This window comes from Procambarus clarkii, chromosome 15 (genome assembly GCF_040958095.1).
Source record: "Procambarus clarkii isolate CNS0578487 chromosome 15, FALCON_Pclarkii_2.0, whole genome shotgun sequence".
Lineage (NCBI taxonomy): Eukaryota > Metazoa > Arthropoda > Malacostraca > Decapoda > Cambaridae > Procambarus > Procambarus clarkii.
This window is the reverse complement of record NC_091164.1, coordinates 16,946,526-16,961,514: the sequence shown is the minus strand read 5'-3', so window position 1 is coordinate 16,961,514 and position 14,989 is coordinate 16,946,526. Positions and strand designations below refer to the sequence as shown.

General features: G+C 42.7%; 1 long non-coding RNA gene across 1 annotated transcript in view; it reads right to left on the bottom strand.

Annotated features, from left to right (window-relative positions):
- Positions 1-327: 327 nt before the first annotated feature.
- Positions 328-14,989, bottom strand: part of LOC138365104 (uncharacterized) — a 92,889-nt gene continuing 78,227 nt past the window's right edge. Inside the window, exon 4 of the long non-coding RNA XR_011228645.1 lies at positions 328-466. This is a non-coding gene — a long non-coding RNA (uncharacterized lncRNA). The remainder of the gene's footprint in view (positions 467-14,989) is intronic.

Below are 14,989 nucleotides of genomic sequence, written 5' to 3'. Positions count from 1 at the left end.
AGGATTTACATGATTTACTCTCAGTGCACATCTACAGTGTTTTTCCTAACTGTTGAGGAATTCCCTTCTGAAATGTTACGATGGCTTATCCCACATAATGAAGACTTATACCACTCCTGATGTTACGACATATCTTTTCCTTTCATTTTTTCCCTGCCATTCAGGCGCTACTGCCCTAGTGATGGATGGGTCGAAGCCGTCCGCTGGTGTTGGTTACTCAATTGCTTTCCTTGATCAAACCTCTATGTTCCTTCTTCACCCTGAAGGAAGAACTTGGAAATTTGAAATTATTAATTTCAAAATACATTTTGAGTCACTGACCTTGCCAGAACATGTTGTAGCCAAGAATGGTGGCGGCCTGGAAGTCCGTCTGGGAGCCGTAGATGATGCGACATTTGCCTTCCTGAGCGCTGTGGGCAAACCCTTGACAGGCGGCGTCGGCGTCACAGGCGAGGCTGCAGGTGGTCTGCACCAGGAAGATTGGTACACTCACTCTGGCATCTCAATTTCAAGACAATGATCAAAAATGCACTTATCCAGCAACTGTTCACCTGATTTATGAATTATGTATATATGTTGTCCTTGATTTGAACTGATATAGAATTAGGTTTTCTAAAAAGCCTTTCAATTAACTTTATATTGTATATAAAAGTGTTTGCCAATGGCTTACCACATGCAGGACTATGCAAAAAATTCTTATATATATATATATATATATATATATATATATATATATATATATATATATATATATATATATATATTATATATTATATATATATATATATATATATATTTATTAATATATATATATATATATTAATATATATATATATATATATATATATGACGTACCTAGTAGCCAGAACTCACTTCTCAGCCTACTATTCAAGGCCAGATTTGCCTAGTAAGCCAAGTTTTCCTGAATTAATATATTTACTATAATTTTTTTCTTATGAAATGATAAAGCAACCCTTTTCTCTATGTATGAGGTCAATTTTATTTTATTGGAGTTAAAATTAACGTAGATATATGACCGAACCTAACCAACCCTACCTAACCTAACCTAACCTATATTTATAGGTAAGGTTAGGTTAGGTAGCCCAAAAAAGCTAGGTTAGGTTAGGTTAGGTAGGTTAGGTAGACAAAAAAACATTAATTCATGAAAACTTGGCTTATTAGGCAAATCGGGCCTTGAATAGTAGGCTGAGAAGTGCGTTCTGGCTATTAGGTACGACATATATATATATATTATATATTTTATATATATATATATTAATATATATATATATATATATATATATATATTAATATATATATATATATATATATATATATATATATATATATATTAATATATATATATTATATATATATAATATATATATTAATATATATATATATTAATATATATATATATATATATATATATATATATATATATATATATATATATATATATTAATATATATATATTATATATATATATAATATATATATTAATATATATATATATTAATATATATATATATATATATACTTGACAGTACCCGGCCACACGTTGCTGTGGCTCAGCAACGCATGTGCGTTGCTGAGCCACAGCAACCTTCCTTCCCCCCTAGTCCTCACCACCATTCTCTCCTCACCTATCTCCTCAGCCTCCCAACCATTCCCCACTCCACCGTCCCCTCGTCCTCCTCACCATTCCCTACTCCACCATCCCCTTTTTTCAGGGATATTCCTGCGTGGGCCTTAAGCCTCTGGCTGGCCCGCTAAGTGATACTTGTTTCTGTTTTACTGGGGCGGAGTTTGAGTATTTATGATTTGGATGGTCGCTTTAGTAAGATTTTGCCATATGTGTTTAACAACTTCTTCTGCTCTATTGAATCAGAGTTGAAATCTTAATGGGTTTGTAACTGTGCACTGTGTTAGATAATGTTCCAGTTTTCTGTCGGGCATTTCTCCACTGTGCTGACATTTCCTCTCATCTACCGGAACCTGTAAGCCTATTTCCCATGCACATGGGTATCGAAGCCTGATGCGATGTAAGTGTACTTCTGTTACTCAACTGCTCCCTTTCATCAAATTAAGTGGTGCGTAGTTGGTTGAATTCTTGTACCAACCCACAGATCCTGATGTTGCACCTGCTGTGTTGTGGTCACTGTACATCTTTTGCATTGCTCTGTTTCTAATTACTTTCTTAATCTGTGATTGACTCTGTGGTATGTAAATGTCTACAATTCTTCTCTTAGTTGCAAGTTTTGCAGCTTCGTCTGCAACGTCATTTCGTATTATTCCCACATGACTTGGCACCCAGTTGATAAGTACGCGTCGGCCTTTTCGTTTGAGTGTTTGCATTAATGATATGACATTTGTGATCAGATCCATCATCCCCTCTTCCTCCCCTCCATGACCCACTTCCCTTTCCCTTTGTCCTCCCCACAATTCTCCATTCCGCCATCCCATCGCCCCCACTATCCCAAATTCCCCCGTCCCTTCAAGCTTCCCCACCAATACCCTTCCCTTGTCCCCTCGTCCTCCCCACCATCTCTCACTTCCGTTCCGTCGTTATCCCCACCATTCCCCACTCCCTCATCTGATGCCATTTCAAATGGTCTGATGTTCCCATCAGAAAATTGGGAACATCAAGTGATCTGATGTTCCCCATTAATGAAATATAAGAAAAACAGTTAAAAAATTAAATGAAATATGAAAAAATAAAAAAATAAACTATACTCACGAAATGAACGGTATGGTAAACAACACAGCTCAATTCCAACACAATTCACACAAAATAATTAAATCAAAATGAAAATAAATCAAAATCAATGAAAATTCAATTCCAATCAGAATCTTTGAAATGCACTCAGAAACTTTGAAATTAATTGTACCGTATTTAGTATAGCATGTGTGTTGGTCTTACATGCAACAGATGGAGCTGTTTGTCAAGAAAAGCATAGTTTTACCTGTCACAGGTGTGGCATCTATACTTATATTTACGAAATGAACGTAATGAGAAACAACACAGCTAAGTTCCAACACAATGTCACACAAAATAATTCAATAAAAAATAAAATAAATAATAATCTATGAAAATAAAATTTATCAATGCAATCGGAAAAATTGAAATGGAATTCGTGACATTTAGTATAGCATGAATATTGCTATTATGTGCAACAGATGGCGATTTAAAAAAAAACATGTTTTTACCTGTCACAGGGGTGGCATCTATATAGTAGGTATATAAAAAGACACGCCTATTCGAATGCAACGTTGTGTCACAATTTCAAAGCAATCGGTGAAAAACTTTCGGAGATTACAGTGTGTCTTGCTCTTACGTCCAACAGATGGTGCTTTTTTAAAAAAGATGCTTTTTATTGTTACAGGTGAGGCATGTATATAGTAGACATATAAAAAGACGCGACTATTCGAATGCAACGTTATGTCAAAATTTCAAAGCAATCGGTAAAGAGGTTTCGAAGATTTCCCTCACATGAAAAAACATTCAAAACACAGTTTTTCAGAAAAAAAACATGTTTTTTACCGTCATCTATATAGTATGTATATAAAAACCTGGCCGGATGCAAATGGAATATTGTGTGAAAATTTCAAAGCAATCGGTGACGAACTTTCGGAGATTAGCGATTTTGAACAAACGAACATTTCCATTATTATTTATAAAAAATGGAAATCAATCGTCCTAGGCAATCGGCTACTAGGCACAATATAATTGTGCAGTAACAGCCAATTAAGGCACAACTATATTCTGCATTAACAGCCAATTAATGCACAACTATATTCTACCCACTTCAAGCCTCCATACCAATATAGAAGCATCAAGAAAAAGTATGGGCCAATAGGCCCTTTGCAGTTATTTCCATTCTTATGTTCTCTTTTCCAACAAATACCCATTGTTTCGTGTTCTGTCTTGTGTTGTCATAAGCTTGTTTACCTCACCCAAAACTGTTGTACATATAACATCACCCAAATGCGAGTATATATATATGGAAGCAAATGGCGTGTATACAGGTTACAGTTGTGTGTTTTTACTAAAGTCTTTGAAAATGTAATAGGTAATTATGAAACGTGTTCAGGCGTCGCGTCAGACAATAACTAAAATGAATTTTGGAGAATTGATTTTTCAATTACCACCAACAGTTAGAAGAAACATAAGAAATATTGAGAAAATTTATGCTAGCATTATTAATCTCACCTTTTCGGTCAATATATATATATATATATATATATATATATATATATATATATATATATATATATATATATATATATATATATATATATATATATATAAATAAATATATATATATATATATATATATATATATATATATATATATATATATATATATATATATATATATATATATATATATATATATCTGAAAACAAACTCACACCCCAGAAGTGACTCAAACCCATACTCCCAGAAGCAACGCAACTGGTAACTACAGGACGCCTTAATCCGCTTGACCATCACGACCGGACAAAAGGAAGTGATAGCTGAAGCTATTTGAACCACTTCCCCGCCGGCACTCGGATGGTAATCTTGGCCATAGCATTTTATCAAATCACCTCATTCTTTGGGGCACACGTGAGGAACACAAATGCGAACAAGCCTGAATGGTCCCCAGGACAATATGCGACTGAAAACTCACACCCCAGAAGTGACTCGAACCCATACTCCCAGAAACAACGCAACTGGTAACTACAATACGCCTTAATCCGCTTGACCATCACGACCGGACAAAAGGAAGTGATAGCCGAAGCTATTTGAACCACTTCCCCGCCGGCACTCGGATGGTAATCTTGGGCATAGCATTTTATCAAATCACCTCATTCTTTGGGGCACACGTGAGGAACACAAATGCGAACAAGCCTGAATGGCCCCCAGGACAATATGCGACTGAAAACTCACACCCCAGAAGTGACTCGAACCCATACTCCCAGAAACAACGCAACTGGTAACTACAGGACGCCTTAATCCGCTTGACCATCACGACCAGACAAAAGGAAGTGATAGCCGAAGTAATTTGAACCACTTCCCCGCCGGCACTCGGATGGTAATCTTGGACATAGCATTTTATCAAATCACCTCATTCTTTGGGGCACACATGAGGAACACAAATGCGAACAAGCCTGAATGGTCCCCAGGACTATATGCGACAGAAAACTCACACCCCAGAAGTGACTCGAACCCATACTCCCAGAAGCAACGCAACTGGTAATTACAGGACGCCTTAATCCGCTTGACCATCACGACCGGACAGTAAATCGTCAGTTGTATCCTCTGATTTTTGTCTGTAGGGATAACGTTTCTATTAACAATATCTTTCAGGACCCTTTCCTCCGTTTTATGAGCTGTGGAAAAGAAGTTCCTGTAAAATAGTCTAATAAGGGGGTATAGGTGCTGTGTTGGTTGTCTCTTCAGAGGTTGCATGGCGTTTCACTTTCCTTCTTATGATGTCTTCGACGAAACCATTGGAGAAGCCGTTGTTGACTAGGACCTGCCTTACCCTACAGAGTTCTTCGTCGACTTGCTTCCATTCTGAGCTGTGGCTGAGGGCACGGTCGACATAAGCGTTAACAACACTCCTCTTGTACCTGTCCGGGCAGTCACTGTTGGCATTCAGGCATATTCATATGTTTGTTTCCTTAGTGTAGACTGCAGTGTGGAAAACTCCGCTCCTTTCCATGACTGTTACATATAGAAAGGGCAGCTTCCCATCCTTCTCCATCTCGTAAGTGAAACGCAACACAGAATTCTGCTCAAATGCCTCCTTCAGCTCCTGCAGATGTCTGACATCAGGTACCTGTGTAAAAATGTCGTCAACATACCTGCAGTATAGGGCCGGTTTCAAGTTCATGTCGACTAAGACTTTTTGCTCGATGGTACCCATGTAGAAGTTTGCAAACAGGACACCTAGGGGAGAACCCATGGCGACCCCATCTACTTCCTTATACATGTGCCCATCCGGGCTCAAGAAGGGTGCCTCTTTAGTACAAACTTGGAGTAGTTTCCTTAGGATATTTTCTGGTATGTCAAGAGGAGTACAGGCTGGATCACGATACACTCTGTCGGCTATCAGAGTGTCCTGTTTGTGAACTTCTACATGGGTACCATCGAGCAAAAAGAGTTTTTCTTAGCCCGATTGAGCTCATCCAGTGTGAAGGGGGCATTAGTGTCAGAGACTTCTTCACATGCTGTAAGGATTCTGTGCCACCTTTCTTCATCTAGTCCGGTCTGTACTGCTAATACATCTGGTGGAAGTTGCTGGCTGCTCTCTCTGCAAACCTGGTTGCCAGTACTTCGGCTTCCTGTTGAGGATCCTTGGGGTGTGGAGCTTTAGGTGTTTTATTCCCTTTGGCCCGGTGAATTTGTTGCCACATCTCTCCGAGAGAGGTGTGTTCATTCAGGTGTCAACACCATTCCAGCCACTTTTGTTCTTTTATTTGTCTGGTCTCTCGATGTACATGTTTCTTGACCTCACAAAGTAAGATCCAGTTGTGGTCACTTGGCTGCTTTTTGTATAGCTTTCTTGTTCTATTGAGTCTATGGTTGAGTTCTTTGACACGTTCGCAATAGTACCAATGATCTTTATGGTGTCCGGTGGACTGTTTTTTCAGTGGGATTGAGTGGTTGGCTGCACTTTGAATCGCTTTGATAAATTCTTGTTCTGCCTGATTAATGTCTTCGGGAAGATCATAGTTTCTTTGCCACTCTGAAATGAGGTTTTGAAATCGGTCCCAGTTTGCTAAAGCAAAGTTCCAGGCTTCAGATGGAGGCAGAGGTGGGGTGGGTAGGTCTAACTGAAGATCAATTTGGACTCCATAGTGGTCGCTTGTGAGTGTGGGCTCAACTGACCATGTTGCTGCATCTCTTAGGGAGGCTGAAACGAAGGTTAGGTGTAATCTGCCTCCTTGGATGTGGGTAGGTTCATTCTTGTTTAGGATTTGTATTTCTGGAAGCTGGTCCAGTAGATGTGTAATGTGTATGCCGGCTTCATTTGTTCTGTTCGAGCCTAGTGCCAATCGATGATGGGCATTAAAATCTCCACAAATGATTGTGTTTGTTGTTGTCGCGTGTCCAAATAACACAGAGAGATCCATTTCGGCTTGTGGAGACCTGTACACATTGAACACTTCAAGTTTGTCGTGTCTTAGCTCAATGGTGACTCCCATTACCTCTGTCCCTGCTCCACAATTGGGTGGGCTGGTTATGGATTTGGAGATCAGGTCACATTTTACATAGACTGCACATCCCCTGGAGTGCCCATTGATCCATGGAAGGAAGAAGCCTCGATAGCCTGAGATTTTAAGTTCTAATCCGGCTCGAAGCAAGCTCTCCTGTAGTATCAGGATGTCTATGCCCTTGGTTGCTGCTATGCATTGCAAGTGTTGCAATTTAGTGCGCAGTCCGTGCGCATTCCATTGCAGGATCTTTAGACCTCTAGGTTCTTGGAATTTGCTGATAATTCCGTGGTATCCATGGAGTCTGATGAACACGCCACGGAAGTTGCAATTGGTGTATAGGTTCTTAGTGGACCTGAAATTGACTCATCAATGTCGCTTTCCGACGAGCTGGACTCTTATCTGTTTTTTATGGGGGTGTCTCCTGCCCTGCTGTCTTGACGGTGTGGATATTACATCTTCGAATTTTTTGAGCTTGTGCTCAATTGTCTTCCGAGTCTCTGTGGTTTGCTTGATTCCATGTGAAAACAGCAGACTTACCTGGTTGATGGGGTTCTGGGAGTTCTTCTACTCCCCAAGCCCGGCCCGAGGCCAGGCTTGACTTGTGAGAGTTTGGTCCACCAGGTTGTTGCTTGGAGCGGCCCGCAGGCCCACATACCCACCACAGCCCGGTTGGTCCGGCACTCCTTGGAGGAATAAATCTAGTTTCCTCTTGAAAATGTCCACGGTTGTTCCGGCAATATTTCTTATGCTTGCTGGGAGGACGTTGAACAACCGCGGACCTCTGATGTTTATACAGTGTTCTCTGATTGTGCCTATGGCACCTCTGTTCTTCACTGGTTCTAGTCTACATTTTCTTCCATATCGTTCACTCCAGTACGTTGTTATTTTAGTGTGTAGATTTGGTACTTGGCCCTCCAGTATCTTCCAGGTGTATATTATTTGATATCTCTCTCGTTTTCTTTCCAGTGAGTACATTTGGAGGGCTTTGAGACGATCCCAATAATTTAGGCGCTTTATTGCGTCTATGCGTGCCGTATATGTTCTCTGTATTCCCTCTATTTCAGCAATCTCTCCTGCTCTGAAGGGGGAAGTGAGTACTGAGCAGTACTCAAGACGGGACAACACAAGTGACTTGAAGAGTACAACCATTGTTATGGGATCCCTGGATTTGAAAGTTCTCGTAATCCATCCTTTCATTTTTCTGGCTGTCGCAATATTTGCTTGGTTATGCTCCTTAAACGTTAGGTCGTCAGACATTATTATTCCCAAATCCTTTACATGCTGTTTTCCTACTATTGGTACATTTGATTGTGTTTTGTACTCTGTATTATGTTTAAGGTCCTCATTTTTACCGTACCTGAGTACCTGGAATTTATCACTGTTAAACATCATGTTATTTTCTGATGCCCAGTCGAAAACTTTATTAATATCAGCTTGAAGTTTTTCAATGTCCTCAGCCGAGGTAATTTTCATACTGATTTTTGTGTCATCTGCAAAGGATGATACGAAGCTGTGACTTGTATTTTTGTCTATATCTGATATGAGAATAAGGAAAAGCAGCGGTGCAAGGACTGTACCCTGAGGTACAGAGCTTTTCACTGCACTTGGACTAGATTTTATATGGTTGACAGTTACTCGCTGAGTCCTGTTTGACAGAAAACTGAGTATCCAGCGTCCTACTTTATCGGTTATTCCCATTGACTTCATTTTGTGTGCTATCACGCCATGGTCACATTTATCGAAAGCCTTTGCGAAGTCCGTGTATATCACATTAGCATTCTGTTTCTCTTCTAATGCCTCAGTGACTTTGTCGTAGTGCTCAAGTAGCTGTAAGAGGCACGATCTTCCCGCTCGAAATCCATGTTGGCCTGGGTTGTGAAGGTCATTGGTCTCCATGAAATTGGTGACCTGACTCCTAATCACTCTCTCAAATACTTTTATGATGTGCGATGTTAGTGCAACTGGTCTATAATTTTTTGCCAATGCTTTGCTCCCTCCCTTGTGTAGAGGGGCTATGTCTGCTACTTTAAGTGCATCTGGTATCTCCCCCGTGTCCAAGCTCTTCCTCCACACTATACTTAGTGCCTGTGCTACCGGCACTTTGCATTTCTTTATAAATATTGAATTCCATGAGTCTGGACCTGGGGCCGAGTGCATGGGCATGTTTTCAATTTCTTTTTCAAAATTTAGTGCGCTCGTGTTTATATCAGTTATATTTACAGGGGTTTGAATATCCCGCATAAAGAAATTGTCTGGATCTTCCACCTTCATGTTGTTTATTGGAGTGCTAAACATGTCCTCATACTGCCTTTTTAGGATTTCACTAATTTCTTTGTCATCCTCCGTGTATGAACCTTCACTTGTACGAATAGGTCCAATACTGGCAGCGGTTTTTGCTTTTGATTTCGCATATGAGAAGAAATATTTTGGATTTTTCTTTATTTCCTGAATTGCTTTCGATCAACTCAGTGACCAAAGTTTTGAGCATTGGCCAGAGAGCGTCCAGTTCAGTGGGAGCACTATTTAATGATGTGCAGGTTTGAAGCCTAGTAGCTTTTAGACCCTTCTCGGTGGTAACTTTGACACTGGAATTGCTACTCCTATTGGCCCCAGTGTGCTTGCTGGATGAAATGGGAGGCCGACTGCTTTGAACATGATTCTTGCGTCCTCCATCTTTCTTTTTGTCCTGTACTGTCTTCTCACCCTTCACCATGGCCGATGGTGAAGGGCCGTGTGCCCCCTCTTCCTGAATGGGTAGACCCCACGCGGTTTTAGTGGGCATGGGAACTGGTATTCGTTTTGGTGGGGGTTTCGGCTCCGCTGTAGGCGTGGTGGGGTTCTTTTGAAGCCTTTTGAGCCTTTCTGGGCATTTCAAGTTCCAGGCATGATGTGCCTTGGAACAATTTGGGCATTTTGCCTGAACAGGGTGGTTTGCCTTGAATTTATCAATACATGTTTTTGTATCATGGGGCTGGCTGCAGACTCCGCACCTCACTGGGCGTTGGCAGCCATCTTTGTGATGCCCAAATCTCTGACATCTTAGCATCTTAGGGGTTCTGGGGTGTAAGGCCTGTGTTGGAACACGCCCCAGATTCCAAGGTCAAGTTTCTCCGGAATCCGTCCTCTTACTGTGAGAAGGACTAGTCGAGTTTCATGCTTTGTGGTTCGTACTTGGCATCTCTCTGCTGACACCACATAGTTCAGCTTTTCGAGATGGCCAAGGGCCATATGCAAGGGATAGTGGAGGACAATGATTTTACTTATTTTATCCTCTGGTTTCAGTTCCTCACATTTTGCGTAGTTTTTAGAATCGTAGCGGCCGACTCGTCTTTAGGCCTCAGAATGTATTCTCCTTTGAGATTAGGTTTTGCTCTGACCTGGAGCTGGGGGTACTCTTTTTCCAGGTCCACTACAGTAGCGTAGGAAGACTTACCTTCCGTGTGCTGCACTTTGAAGATTGGAAGCGTAGATCTAGTCTGAGGCGCTGGGAGAGCTGGAGAAGCTGGAGAGATTAATGGGCGATGGGTCGTCATGGAGTAGCTTGTCCTGTTAGCCTTATTCACGTGATGCCACTCGCCGTCACTTTCAGAACTAGTATCCATTATCGATGGTCTTTTCCTACACTGAGCAGCATTGCTGGATCGATTATATGTCAATTGGAATTCCATGATGAAATTCAAATGATCACTTGTGGAGTGGTCTGGTGAGTGAAGGTGATGCTCTGTGCTACTGGAGACAAAGTCAGCGTGCAGTTGGCTCACTGGGTGAACTGTGGTGTGTGATTTAAACAGCTTTCATTTTTCAATTTATACCCGCATTTTGGGTGAGGTGAAATGTTACAACAGTTTTGGATGAGGTGAACAAAACTTTTCACACAAGATAGAACACGAAACAATGGGTAATGACAGTAAGAATGGAAGTAACTGCAGAGGGCCTATTGGCCCATATTTCTTGATGCTTCTATGCTGGAGCTGAGTCTTGAAGTGGGTAGAATATAGTTGTGCATTAATTGGCTGTTGATTGCTGGTGTTGACTTCTTGATGTGTAGTGCCTCGCAGATGTCGAGCCGCCTGCTATCGCTGTATCTATCGATGATTTCTGTGTTGTTTGCTAAGATTTCTCTGGTGATGGTCTCGTTGTGGGAAGAGATTATATGTTCCTTAATGGAGCCCTGTTGCTTATGCATCGTTAATCGCCTGGAAAGAGATGTTGTTGTCTTGCCTATATACTGAGTTTTTTGAGGCTTACAGTCCCCAAGTGGGCATTTGAAGGCATAGACGACGTTGGTCTCTTTTAAAGCGTTCTGCTTTGTGTCTGGAGAGTTTATCATGAGTAGGCTGGCCGTTTTTTGGGTTTTATAGTAAATCGTCAGTTGTATCTTCTGATTTTTGTCTGTAGGGATAACGTTTCTATTAACAATATCTTTCATGACCCTTTCCTCCGTTTTATGAGGTGTGGAAAAGAAGTTCCTGTAAGATAGTCTAATAGGGGGTATAGGTGTTGTGTTAGTTGTCTCTTTAGAGGTTGCATGGCGTTTCAAATTCCTTCTTATGATGTCTTCAACGAAACCATTGGAGAAGCCGTTGTTGACTAGGACCTGCCTTACCCTACAGAGTTCTTCATCGACTTGCTTCCATTCTGAGCTGTGGCTGAGGGCACGGTCGACATAAGCGTTAACAACACTCCTCTTGTACCTGTCTGGGCAGTCACTGTTGGCATTTAGGCACATTCCTATGTTTGTTCCCTTAGTGTAGACTGCAGTGTGGAAACCTCCGCTCCTTTCCATGACTGTTACATCTAGAAAGCCCAGCTTCCCATCCTTCTCCATCTGGTAAGTGAAACGCAACACAGAATTCCGCTCAAATGCCTCCTTCAGCTCCTGCAGATGTCTGACATCAGGTACCTGTGTAAAAATGTCGTCAACATACCTGCAGTATATGGCCGGTTTCAAGTTCATGTCGACTAAGACCTTTTGCTCGATGGTACCCATGTAGAAGTTCAGGACAGGACACCTAGGGGAGAACCCATGGCGACCCCATCTACTTCCTTATACATGTGCCCATCCGGGCTCAAGAAGGGTGCCTCTTTAGTACAAACTTGGAATAGTTTCCTTAGAATGTTTTCTGGTATGTCAAGATAAGTACAGGCCTGATCACGATACACTCTGTCCGTTATCATTCCGATTGTTTCATCCACAGGTACGTTGGTAAACACTGATTCTACGTCCAACGAGGCTCTTATCCCTGTGGCCCGTGTTCCCCGCAGTAAGTCAACAAATTCCTTTGGAGACTTCAGGCTGAAGGCGCAAGGGACATGAGTTAGCAAGCCGTTGAGTCGCTTCGCCAGTCTGAACGTGGGTGTGGGTATCTGGCTGATGGTTGGCCGAAGTGGGTTTCCAGGCTTATGTGTCTTGACATTTCCATACGCGTATCCATACAGGGATAAGAGCCTCGTATGCGTATAGGAATGTCAAGACCCAAAAGCCTGGAAACCCACTTCAGCCAATCATCAGCCAAATACCCACACCCACATACAGATTGGCTAAGTCGCTCATTTGCTTGCTGACTCCTTACGTACCTTGTGCTTTCAACCTGAAGTCTCCAAAAGAATTCGTTGACTTACTGCGGAGAGCACGGGCCATAGGGATAAGAGCCTCTTAGGATGTAGAGTCGCTGTTTACTAACGTACCTGTGGTTGAAACAATCCGGATGACAATGGACAGAGTGCATCGTGGTACGGTTTTACTCCTCTTGACATGCCAGAAAGTATACTGAGGAAACTACTCCAAGCCTGCACTAAAGAGGCACCCTTCTTGAGTCCAGATGAGCACATGTATAAGCAAGAAGATGGGGTCGCAATGGGTTCTCCCCTAGGTGTCCTGATTGCGAACTTCTACATGGGTAACATAAAGCAGAGGGTATTAGTTGACAAGGACTTGAAACCCACCATAAAATGCAGGTAAGTTGACAACATATATATGCAGGTACCTGATGTCAGACTTCTGCAGCAGCTGAAGGAGGTATCCCAGCAGAATTCTGTATTAAGTTTCACTTACGAGATGGAGAATGATGGGAAGCTGCCCTTTCTAGATGTAACAGTCATGGAAAGGAACGGAGGCTTCACACTGCAGTCTACACTATGGAAACAAACAAAGGAATGAGCCTCAATGCCAATAGTGACTGCCCAGACAGGAACAAGAGGAGTGTTGTCAACGCTTATGTCGACCGCGCTCTCAGTCACAGCTCATGATGGAAGCAAATCGATGAAGAACTCTATAGGGAAAGGCAGGTCCTAGTCAACAATGGCTTCCCTAACAATTATGTTGAAGACCTCATAAAAAGAAAGGGGAAATGCCATGCAACCTCTGAAGAGTCAAGTAGCTCAACATTTGTATCACCTATTAGACTGTTTTACAGGAACTTCTTTTCGACGGCTCATAAAATGGAGGAAAGTGTCCTGAAAGATATTATTAATAGGACCGTTATCCCTACAGACAAAAATCAGAAAATACAATTGACAATTTACGACAAAAACAAAAAACGGCCAACATACTAATTAAAAACTCCCCAGACACCAAACTGAACGCCTTGAAGGAAACCAACGTCATCTATGTATTCACATACCCACTTGGGAAGTGTAAGCCCCCAAAAACTCAGTATATAGGCAAGACAACAACGTCTCTTTTCTAGGCGATAACAATGCACAAACAACAGGGCTCCATCAAGGAATGGTGCAAACTGTTGAAGATTGTCTCTGCCTGCACCTGACAATCACTGCTTGCACCTGCCTGTCACTGTCTGCAACTGATTGAGATTGCCTGCGCCTGTCTGAGACCGCATGCATCTGACATAGACGACCTGCATCTGACTGATACTGCCTACACCTGACTGAGACTGCCTGCACCTAACTGATACTGCCTACACCTGTCTGAGACTGCCTGCAGCTGACTGTGACTGCCTGCGCCTGACTGTGACTGCCTGCAGCTGACTGTGACTGCCTGCGCCTGACTGTGACTGCCTGCACCTGACTGTGACTGCCTACACCTGTCTGAGACTGCCTGCAGATGACTGTGACAGGCTGCACCTGACTGTGACTGCCTGCACCTGACTGATACTGCCTGCACCTGTCTGAGACTGCCTGCACCTGACTGTGACTGGCTGCACCTGACTGTGACTGCCTGCACCTGACTGTGACTGCCTGCACCTGACTGAGACTGCCTGCACCTGACTGTGACTGCCTGCGCCTGACTGTGACTGCCTGCGCCTGACTGTGACTGCCTGCAGCTGACTGTGACTGCCTGCGCCTGACTGTGACTGCCTGCGCCTGACTGTGACTGCCTGCAGCTGACTGATACTGCCTAAACCTTTCTGAGACTGCCTGCGCCTGACTGTGACTGCCTGCAGCTGACTGATACTGCCTAAACCTTTCTGAGACTGCCTGCACCTGACTGTGACTGCCTGCACCTGACTGTGACTGCCTGCACCTGACTGTGACTGCCTGCACCTGACTGTGACTGGCTGTGACTGCCTGCGCCTGACTGTGACTGCCTGCACCTGACTGTGACTGCCTGCACCTGACTGTGACTGCCTACACCTGACTGAGACTGCCTGCACCTGACTGTGACTGCCTGCACCTGACTGTGACTGCCTGCACCTGACTGTGACTGCCTGCACCTGACTGAGACTGCCTGCACCTGACTGTGACTGCCTGCACCTGACTGAGACTGGCTGCACCTGACTAAGACTGCCTACACCTGACTGTGACTGCCTGCACCTGA